The 11012-nt window shown below is 43.9% G+C and overlaps 1 non-coding gene across 1 annotated transcript; it reads right to left on the bottom strand.

The window, feature by feature from the left end:
* Window positions 1–1495: 1495 nt before the first annotated feature.
* LOC141621478 (small nucleolar RNA R71) lies at window positions 1496–1601 on the bottom strand. The gene has a single exon (XR_012532372.1). It is a non-coding gene; the product is annotated as a small nucleolar RNA R71 (small nucleolar RNA).
* Between the last annotated feature and the right edge of the window lie 9411 nt (window positions 1602–11012).

Here is an 11012-nt window from a genome sequence, read left to right as displayed (position 1 = left end):
TTACGCCGGATTCTTGCGATTGTAATCTCTTTCTCCCTTTTAATATTAATCTTTCTTTTATTCATCTTAATTGTTTGTTTTGCTTCATTTAATTCTCTGCCCTAATTACCTTTTATGCAATTTTATTATTGTCTCATCATGTTTAATATTAGTTATTTATTTGTTATTAGTATTGACAGTATTAATAGCATGAGTAGCTAATCTGTTTCATGTTAGGATTAGGGGATCTACGGTAGAAATGTGACGATGTAGTAAATAGGTTAGATGAATTATTTGTGAGATTCTGTTCCCATAGCAATATAACTGTATTTACCGACTTAGTTGAGTGCACGCTTCTGAGTCACCTTTTTAATCAGGTTAAATTTAATCTTGGATCGGAAGATTGGACTAAATAGAACTGCTATGAACAGTAGACTACCCTGACGAGGACGGAAGTTAAGTTAGTGGGAGTCTAGGGTAGAAAGTGGACCGGAAGGACCTTTCCATATCCGTCTCGCAGTAATTTATCGAAATTGTTTACAGTTGAGTCACTGGACTACCGTAGTGAACCGAAATCCTGACATGTCCCCTCTCTATTGATAGTTTAATCTCATTTTCTGCCTTTATTGCTCTTTCCTTGCTTCTCTTCCTTTTGCACTTTTAGTTTAGAAAACCAATTACAACACCCCCCCCCCCCCCTTTGTGCCAAATAGATGGACTCTTACAGATATCTTGCCTCCCTGTGGAGATCGACTTGACTTCCCTAGCTATATAGTTAGTTTAGTTAGTTATTTTTTATAGGTACACGATAGCCCTGTCAAATTTTGGCGTCGTTGCCGGGGAGGCAATTGCCCTATCTGTCTTTGTTTCATTTATTTTATCCGTCTCAGGGAATTTTTATTCCTTGAGGCAGTTCTTATTTATCTTCTTTCAGTGTTGTGTATGTCCAGGTCAGACAGGTTGGAGTTAGTTTCAGCTGATTCTGAACCAGAGAGGCTGTTCAGGCATAGACTCCGTCTGCAAAGAGAATCACGAAAGGAAGCCTTGAGTACTTTCGAACCAGAGCTTCAGCATTTCGTATTTACAGAAAATCCATCTTTTGAAGAAGATACTTTAAGTTCTGTAAACCAACCAGTAAAGATGCCGAACATTGCTAGTCATTCGGAGCCTAAAGCATCATCAATTCCAAAGGGTTTCAATTTCTAGACTGAGGATGGGAATACATTTGACATCCTTCCATCCTATATCAATCTGGTGGAGAGAAATCTCTTTAGAGGTGTGGCAGGTGAAGACCCGAGGAAGCATATGGAGGTCTTTACGGATTACTGTTCTACCATCCCCGCCACAAAAGGGGTAACTCAAGACAAGATTAAGGAGGTTCTGTTTCCTTTTTCTTTGATTGACTCAGCCAGGGAGTGGTTGACTGATTTGGACCGCACGGCTGCGAGGGTCACAGACTGGGAGAGCCTTGCTCTTGCTTTTTATAAGAGATATTTCCCTCCGCAGTGCACTAATCAGCTGAGGGCCAAGATCACAAGTTTCAAACAGGCACCGGATGAAACTTTCTATGAAGCTTGGTGCCATTTCAAGAGGTTGGTGAGGTCTATTCCTCACCATGGTTTTGATCCGTGGTTCCTGTCCAATCAGTTCTACAATGGGCTATACGATGATCACAGAGCCATGCTTGATGCATCATCCAACGGAAGATTTCAAAAGAACACCGACGATGATAAGGGATGGGCTCTTATTGAAGAGATGGCGACACACTGTGTTGAGTATGGGAACCCAATGGATGGTATTAGAACAGTTCATGCAGTCGATAAGCAAGTTGTGGCTCAGCCGGAAGCCATGAATGCTAGGTTTGATAAGCTGGAGCTGCATTCTGCTGGGGAGCCTCAGACGGTTCATTTGCTTACTAAAGGGGAAACTGTCACATGTGAGAGGTGTGGGAGCAACGACGGTCACACTGCTGTTGGCTGTCTTACGGAGAAGGAACAGGTCCATGCCTTTCAACAATACAGGCAAGGAGGGGGTTCCTACTATAATAACCAAGGGGCAGTCCATCCCAATGTAAGGTGGATAAGTCAAAATGTGCTCAATCCTACCCCTCCTCCGCAGCAGCAGCAGCAGCCATATGTCCCTCCTCATAGGGCTCAACAAGGCTTTCAGAAGCCTCCTTCCTTTCCTACACCTAATCAAGGTGCATCATCTTTTGGTGGGGTAAGTGAGCTAGGCGAGTTGAATACGATGTTGCAGTCTTTGACAAAGCAGTGGCAGCTCAGTGATCAACAAAAAGATGCATCTATCAAGGCACTTGAAACTCAAGTTGCCCAGTTAGTCGCGAACCAGTCCACACGGAAACCGGGACATTTACCGTCACAAGTCGATAAGAATCCACATGAGACGGTGAATTTACTTAATTTGAGGAGCGGTTATTCATATGAAGGACCAAAATCAGATCCGGGGAAGGTAATTACTGCTGATGAACAGTGTTCTGTCGAAGAAAAAGAGTTGACGACAAAGAAAGTACTCGATCGACTAATTTCTGGGGGTCGATCGAGTAAAAGTGCTGAAGAAAGGAATCGATCGAGGTAAAATTTCTACTCGAACGAGTGAACAGGAAAAAGATTTTACTCGATCGAATGAAATTTTTGGTCGATCGAGTGATTTTGTCGAAGAACCTGCTCGATCGAATGAAATTTTTGGTCGATAGAGTAGTACTGATAAAGAACAACTCGATCGAGAGCCTGCTAGTGCTCGATCGAGTGAAACATCGCCTGAAAGACCTCGTTCGAGAGGAAAGAAGCGTTCGAAGGATTTAGAGCTTGATCCGGCTGATACATTGGAAGAGAGGAACAAGGGACTCGAGATACCCATCACGGTGCCCTTCCCGAGGCATTTGCAGAGTACTAAGGCTAATCAACAATTCGGTAAATTTGCCGAACTCCTGAAAAGCTTGCAAGTCACTGTGCCATTCGCCGAACTGCTGACACAGGTACCCTCTTACCTTAAATTTATGAAAGAAATTTTGTCATGTAAGAGGCACATTAACGACCATGAGACGGTAGCTTTGACCGAGATAGGGACGGCCCTAGTTCAGAATACGTTACCTCCCAAACAGTCAGACCCGGGTAGTTTTTCGATTCCATGTCATATTGGTACCCACTTAATTGATAATGCGTTATGCGATCTTGGCGCTAGCGTGAGTGTCTTACCGCTGTCTCTGGCTAAGAGACTTGGTTTGACAAAGTTTAATTGCACAAATATGACTGTTCAGATGGCCAACCGTAGCATATCACGGCCAATAGGTGCCATAGAAGACATACCTGTTAAGATCGGGAGATTCTTTATTCCCGTTGACTTCATTGTACTTGACATCCCCGAAGATGCCCATACCTCTATTATTTTAGGGAGACCATTTTTATTTACTGCCGTGCAGTAATAGACGTCGGGGGCAAGACATTGACTTTTCAGGTTGGGAACGAGGAATTGATATTCCATCAGTCTAAGTTCCGAAGGGCTCCCATGCAAGCTTAGCCTTGCAATGCCCTCTCTTCTATTGACCCTCTTATTGACACTCCAAGTGAAAATTTGGAATATTGTGCTGCTATCGTGACCCCTCCGCCTCAGTTTGAGAGCAAAAAGGAGGAACGTTCGTCTGTTTTTCCTTGATGTAGGTACAGATGAAAATAATGAAGGAGCTGTCAATAGTTTTGTGCAATTAATGTCAGTCAAGGTGGGAGCGATGATGCTAAAGCTGGTCGGAAAGGAGTAAGGACGAGAAAAGTTCGCGCGTATGTGGACGTCAACTATTCTCCTCCTAACGATTCAAGTTCAGGCTCGTGGAAATTGAAGAGGACGATTAATGTTGCTGAGATGACGTCCTCCAGTCAGGAGCCCTCCAAGGGGCTACTGAATTGCTTTGAGAAATGAGCGGGGAAATGCCCCGTGTACCAATTTGTATAAACAATTTTTAAATTTTCCGTTGAATATTTTTTATTGCTTTTAATTAGGACAATTAGAATTTAGACATTTTTAGTATAGATTAGAAGACTATAGACTGTTACTTTTCGTATTTGGTATTTTGGGATATTTTTGCAAGTGTTTTTATGCAGGTTTGGGGAATTTTACGCAAATTCAAGAGCTTACACGAGGAAAAGAGCTCGATCGAGTACTTTTTGTACTCGATCGAGTGGAATTTGTTCGATCTTATGATTTCCAGTTACTCGATCGACAAAAGCTGAAAAGGGGAGTTCTCGATCGAGTAACTTTTTACTCGATCGAGTAGATTAATACAAGAAGTTCTCGATCGAGCAGTTCTAAACCACTCGATCGAGTGAAAGTGGAAATTGCACGCAGGGAGTCTCCTTAACTTCCCTCTTTTTCACTTCTAATTCATTTATCCCCAATTTTTTGACCCCCTTCCTTATTTGCGATCCAAATTACCCCCAAAATCCTCCATTTTCTTGCCCATTTGCCAAATCCGCCACCTACATTTTGTTTATTGCTAATTAATCGTCCATAGCCCTCTACTTTCCCCTTGATTCGTGCTGTTTTACTCAGTCTATTAGAGGAATTAGGGTTCCGCGGTTTTTTGATAAAAAAAAATCACCCATTTTGCTTGTTGATTGTCGATTAATTGTTCTTTGTAGGTTCTTTATCATCGAGTAAGTAATCCTTACTCTTCTTTATCCTTTAATTACTTTAATTTTTGCTTTTTATGAGGATAATCAAGAATTAGGGTTTCGGTTTGCATATTAGGTCGGATTTTTCGACTATAATTTTGATTCAATGGCTAATTTGTCTTACTTGATGCTTAATTCCCATGCCTCGTTGATTTGTACTTGTTTAATTCGAATTTTTGCGAGAAATTTGCGATTAGGGCTAATTACAGTCGAAATTTTCGACTGTAAACTGGTTTTTGCTGCTGGTTAGGCTTAATTTGTCTCATGTGTTGCTTAAATGGCTGCTTCTGTCATCTGCCACCCCGCCCCTATCGCTGTTTACCCGTTATCATTCGAATTTCTTTTGAGGTAATTTGGGGATTTTTGGGCTGTAGTCGAATTTTTCGATTGTTTAGAGGAAGCTTCATGTTGTTTTCACGCTTATTTCTTATCGCTTTTCCCCTACCCTATTTGTTTAGGATGGATTCTAGCTCTGTGCCCTCCACTAGCTCGACTTCTAGTCCGTCCTTGTCTGAGACGGTGGTCCCTGCTGTCACCACCGCCTCCACTTCTGTTAGTACCGCAGCTCCCGTGTTCTTAGTCTCTGCTGCTGGTACTGTTTTTATGCCTGCTAGCACTGCTGCTAGCCCTGTTTCAGCTACCACCTCAGTCACAGCCACTACTACTGCTAGCACTGCTGCTAGCCTTTCTTCCTCAGTGGCGGTCACAGCTGCAGCCACGGCCTCTACTTCAGCCACAGTGAGCACACCTGTGGCGGACTCACCCGCAGTCGCAGCTGCTTTACGTGCAGCTCTAGTTCCTCGTACCGTCAGTGGACGGTCTTCTACTTCAGGTTCTAGAGGTCGTGGCCGGGGTCACAGTCATGCTCGTGCTACGCCAACTCTTAGTACTTCTCCTACTCCTTCTGGCATGCTCACTGTTCAAGGGGATGACTCTCTTGACTCACACCCTCGGTTCCCTCAGGTAATTTTTGTAAATGGTATTCATCGTGAGCGATTTTATAACTTAGTAGAATGTGAGTTTCTCCCTACCCGATTCTTAGACCATCCGGCACTAGAGAGGCTCGGCTTTTGTGAGTCAGTTTGTGAGCTTTTACGGGGCACGGGGATGGCCGAACTCATCACTATGAGCGGCCACACTTTTAAGGAGCTGATCCTTGAGTTCTTCAGCTCCTTCACCTTCTCCTCAGGGGCACACGACGCTGTCCCTACTAGTCTTTCTGTGTCCTTCCGGTTGTATAACCGGACCTTCTCTATGACACTTGAGGAGTTTGGTACCCGACTCGGCCTTTCCTTTACGGGCACCACTGTTGCCCCTAGGAAGGTCATTAGTCTTCTTTGGCGGGCTTTGGCACAGACCCCTTTTCACGAGCGAAATCTCGCTCAGGTCCACCTACCCCCCGCCCGTTACTTTCTTAGACTGATGGGGACCACTATTTTTGGCCGAAAGGAGCCAAACAACATCAACAACAATGAGCTCTCCATCTTAGGCGGTTACCTGAACATCGACGGCGAGGGTCCCTTTACCCTCAACATCTCTTACTTGACCGCCAAGTACTTCCAGGCTCAGGGAGAGAAGCTCATGGGCACTATTGTCTGCGGTGGTATAGCCACCTTTCTTGCCCGTTCGCTCCTCACCGTCTTGCCTCGTGACTTACCTTACATAGACGGTGATAGGTATCTGAGCCTAGCTGTCATGCACTCTCAGACTTGGCTAACCACAGACTACCGGACATGGAAGATAGACGATTCCCTATCCGTCGACCTTCCTTGTGACACCTTGCCTCGTATAGCCCCTTTGCCCACTGTTGCACGGGGCGCCCGACCACCACCTCTACCTCAGTACCACCTCCAGGTCCGCCCACCTACTACCTTACCCACCGCTAAGAAGCGGCGTAGACTTGAGACCGGAGAGGGATCCGCACCTTCCACGGGTGGCCAGACTTCCACGGCCACACCTACCCCGATCCCTACTCCTACTCCTACTCCCCCGCCTGCTGACCAGACACAGACACAGCCGGTCCTACCGGCTAATTTTGTACCTCTGCCACCCTTTGAGGCGTCCTCGGTCATGGACCAAGGGTGTCGTGACGGTTTGTTAGTTGAGATTGCAGAGAGACGGGCTCGTATGGAGCGGGACAAAGCTTTGACTTTGTTCCCTCTATACGAGTATGACATGAGGCGACACCGTCCGATCCCAGAGGGTTAGCCACACCCTTCCATTTACCGGTACCCAGCTGAGGGGTACCCGGAGTCTGCTAGTGAGGAGGAGGCAGACGAGGACCCGGCGGCGGCGGCGGAGAGAACTCGAGCTGAGCAGAGGAGGAGGAGAGAGAGCAGGAGGTAGATCCGGACTTCACGGTGACGGTGGAGGACGTGCGTGACAGTGACGAGGAGGTTGGCGAGTAGCTGCTGGTCTACTCACTTCCCCAATTTTCTGGCTGGTTTGGGGAAGTTCGTGTTTTGTATGTTTATTCTTGCTCTTTTATTTATTTTGTCTCCTTTTTATTTTATTATTTTTCATTCTTTATTGGTTTTATATTCCTGTTCCCCTGTATATATCTGCTGGTGTATGCTGGAGGACAACGAGGGCGTTGTCCGTTTTGGTTTGGGGAGGGTATTGCATCCTTTTGAGTCTGCATTTGCATTTGTCTTGCATTCACGTTTATTTATTTCAGCTTTCATTGTTTATTTATTTCATTGAATATTCAAAAAAATTAGAAAATTTCAAAAAATTCAAAAATATTCACGTTTATTTTTGCATATAGGTTGAGTCGGAACGGTTGATTTCCGTGATGAAACTGCACTATAACTTATCATTTTACTTGAGCCTTGCACTTCTGTTGATGGTTATTAGCTTTGTCATACGCATAATCTACGAGTTTTTGTTCAAATATAGCTGACTGTTTAGACTTGACCTATAAATTGGCAACCTACTCCATAATTTCTGAGTTTTAGAGCATATAACTGGTGACATTCATGACCAGTTCATTAGGAATTGAGAGTAGTACTCCTTGCATAGCATGTTCATCATTCTTGCACTTTTATGACATTCGATTTCTTGTCAAATGCACACATTCGGGTTTGTGGTCGGTGTCACATGCAGGGAGGTGCTTGCAAATTTTCCTCTTTTCTTATATTTTTCACCCATTTAGCTCCACTAAAGCCAAAACTTGCCTTTTTGACCCACTAGCTACATCCCAAACTGAGCCTGCCTAATCAAGCTAGTTTAGCATGTCTTTTGAGGTATATTTTTCCGTCTGCAGTTTGGCCCGTGTGTATATGATTGGAGTTGGTGGAAATTAAAGAAAGGAGAAAAAGAAAAAAAATTGAAATTGAAAAAAAAAAGAGCAAAAAAACGAGAAAACAAAAGAAAGAAAAATGAAAAAAAATGAAAAATGAAAAAAAAAAAAAAATCACGTTTACAGTATAGAACCAGAGAGAAAAGTTTCAAAAATTTTGAGCTGGTTTGCCTTTTGAGTCCGTCTGTATTCACTTTTACCTTGTGACAGTCTCACTCCTCCGTTTTATTCCATATTTTTTAGGAGATGGTGTATGTGATTAGTGAGTTGTGTGCCAAATGAAGGGCACTTGTACTTTATTTTTCAGTCAGTTGAGATTCGGACGGTCTTATATGGTCCTGTTTAGGAGCTAGCTTGGCGCTTTTACCTCTACATTACCATAACTTGTTTTGCCTTTTCTCACCTGAACCTCACTATTCCCATATCATGTAATACTCACATCCAGTGTGGTGGAGCGGAGTTGGGGACTATAGTGGGGTTTTCCACTCTTACGGGGTGGACCAGACAGCTTAGGGGACACCTCAGTCCTTTGCTTTTGGTGACTTGACCCCATGGTATGTGAGTCCTGGAGCTGGGGCAGGGGTTGATGCGGGTATTGGGTCATCGGGAGCAGGCATCTCGGGAGGAGATGGTGGTGGAGTTGAGATGATGGGTGAGCAGCAGCAGCAGCAGGAGTGATACTCCTTTTTCTTTCTTTTGTTTATGGTTGATGATGTTGGATGATGGTAGTCGTTCTTAGTTGGAACTTTTATTTTGGTTTGTACGGATGGCCATAAGGCCGGATTTGCTAGTTTGAACTTGTTGCAGGATTTTGGGGGTCGGGTGTCATCCCGACTCGCGTTTATGTGACGTTTATATATATATATATATATATATATATATATATATATATATATATATATATGGTTTTATGACATGCATTCTCTAAGGTTTGACCTGTGGTTACTCAACAGAGTGCCCCACACTCGGTCGAGTAGCTGCAGGTGTGACGGATATGGAGCATTCTGATCTCAGGGCTACTCGATCGAGTAGCCAAGACACACGATCGAGTAGCGGACACTCGATCGAGTACCACTATATACTCGATCGAGTAGCACTGTTACAGGAACTTTTCGTAAAACAAAATTGTTTAATGGTTATATAATTACATGTTTGGTGTTTAACATGGTTATTGATGATTAGTAACATGTTTGAACCGTTAATTTCATATGTTGGAAGTCGTGTTTGGATTTTAGATGCGTATTTGTAACGAATAGTGAAGTAGTAATTGTTTCTTATTGCATTCATTTTACATCCGTAATGTCTACTAATTATATTTCACCGGAGATGTGTCCTTCCATATACAAATGATATATACAAGCATTCTTGACGGTGGCTAGTTATTCGACTATGGTTGCATACGTTTTTATGGTCTAATGGTTGTCTAATTAATGAGTAATGTCAATAATGAATGATATGGGTTAGATATATGTGTCAAGACGTAAGTAGTACGTAACATATGTAGTGATTTGGTGGTGAAATTCGGGGACGAAGTTCCTTTTAGTGGGGAAGAGTAATGTCGCAAAATAAAAAGGCCGATATTGTAAGTATTTTGTTGTTTGTTTATAAGGTTTTCTATTACTTTGATTACATTTCTTGTATGAAATTATAATTGTTTGCACTTGTTCGTTGAGTAATTTGTGTGTTGAAGTAAAGGTTGATAGTATGTTTTAAAAGACGGTCATAAAGAGATAGTTATGATGTCATGTGTTGGAATAGAATCGCGTTATTGAGTAACATGGTGGTATAGTCATGTTGCGTGCTAATATGTGACATGTTTCGTGTTGATGGTTGTTGCTAGTGAAAGTGTAATCTCGTAGTGTGTTGGGTAATTGTTGGTTGTGTCGGTTCGTGTTGTGAGGTTGGTATTACAAGTGGTAGCTTGTAGAGGTCGATCTATATGGAGCGTTAGACAGTTGATGATGATGACATAGGGGGATGGTATTTCCGGGGAGTAGTGACCTATGTCGAAAGAGTAGTGATGTCGTTTTGTTTCCGTATCGTGTGCCTTGGTTGGGTGAGTTGAACTTCGGGGACGAAGTTCTTTTTAAGGGGGAAGACTGCAATACCCGCCCTTTTAGAGACCCGTTGACCAGCATTGACTGACCTTGGGAGCGGTAATAGTCCTCAGAAGTGCGTACCAAAGTTATCCTGTGCCTTGAGTTAGGGATGGTACTCAATAGAGTAGAGGTTACTCGATCGAGTAGCTTAGATACTCGATCGAGTAGGGGCCACTTGATCGAGTAGGTGGGCCACTCGATCGAGTAACGGGTTTTCAGCGAGGGTTTATAATCGTGTTTTGTTAAATCCGCAAATCATTTCCGCCTCATTTCTTCAGATCCTTAGGTCGCCTCTTTCCCTTCCCTTCACCATATAACCTCCATGGAAGCCTTTGAAGGTTCTTGTGCCTTAGGAGAGCATAGCTTGGGTCGGGTAGCGGTCTTTTGCCAGGTTTCCTCTCGTAGGTATGTCGTCATCATCATCCGTATCCTCTTCTTTGCAGTTAGGGTTTGCTTGGTAGTTATAGATGGTTGTGTTGTATATATAGGTGTTGCTTGGTTGCTGGATATTGCGTGTGTGGACATGGAATGGTTGCAGTTGCTTAAAGGTAGGTTCGCCTACTCAGTTTCTGTGGATGGTCTAGTGTGTCGGTTGTTGTGTCGTGGTTGTTGTTTTGTAGTTGTGTTTGTGTGGCAGCATATATGCGGTAGTCGGTTGGTGTATACAGTTTGTTGGTTGTTGTTGTATTGCAGCTGTCTGTGATTGTTTGTCTCTGGTTCTCGAGGTGCGTCCTCGGCTGAGTGGAGTCACTTGCGGGAGTGGCTTCACGCCCTAGTTTCGCCCTCCGTGGAACCCGCCACGGGAAGGGATGTTCACATTAATGGGACAGGGTTATCGCTCGGTATGATGAGCGGGGATTTGGTGGGTACGGCTGCGGTCCCCCACTTGCAGGGCTGGTCCATTGGACAGTCGATGACGGAGATTGATTGGAGTGGGTGTGATTGTGT

Source organism: Silene latifolia, chromosome 1, assembly GCF_048544455.1.
Source record: "Silene latifolia isolate original U9 population chromosome 1, ASM4854445v1, whole genome shotgun sequence".
Classification (NCBI taxonomy): domain Eukaryota; kingdom Viridiplantae; phylum Streptophyta; class Magnoliopsida; order Caryophyllales; family Caryophyllaceae; genus Silene; species Silene latifolia.
The sequence above is the reverse complement of the archived record's forward strand: the minus strand, read 5'-3'. Positions and strand labels throughout refer to the sequence as shown.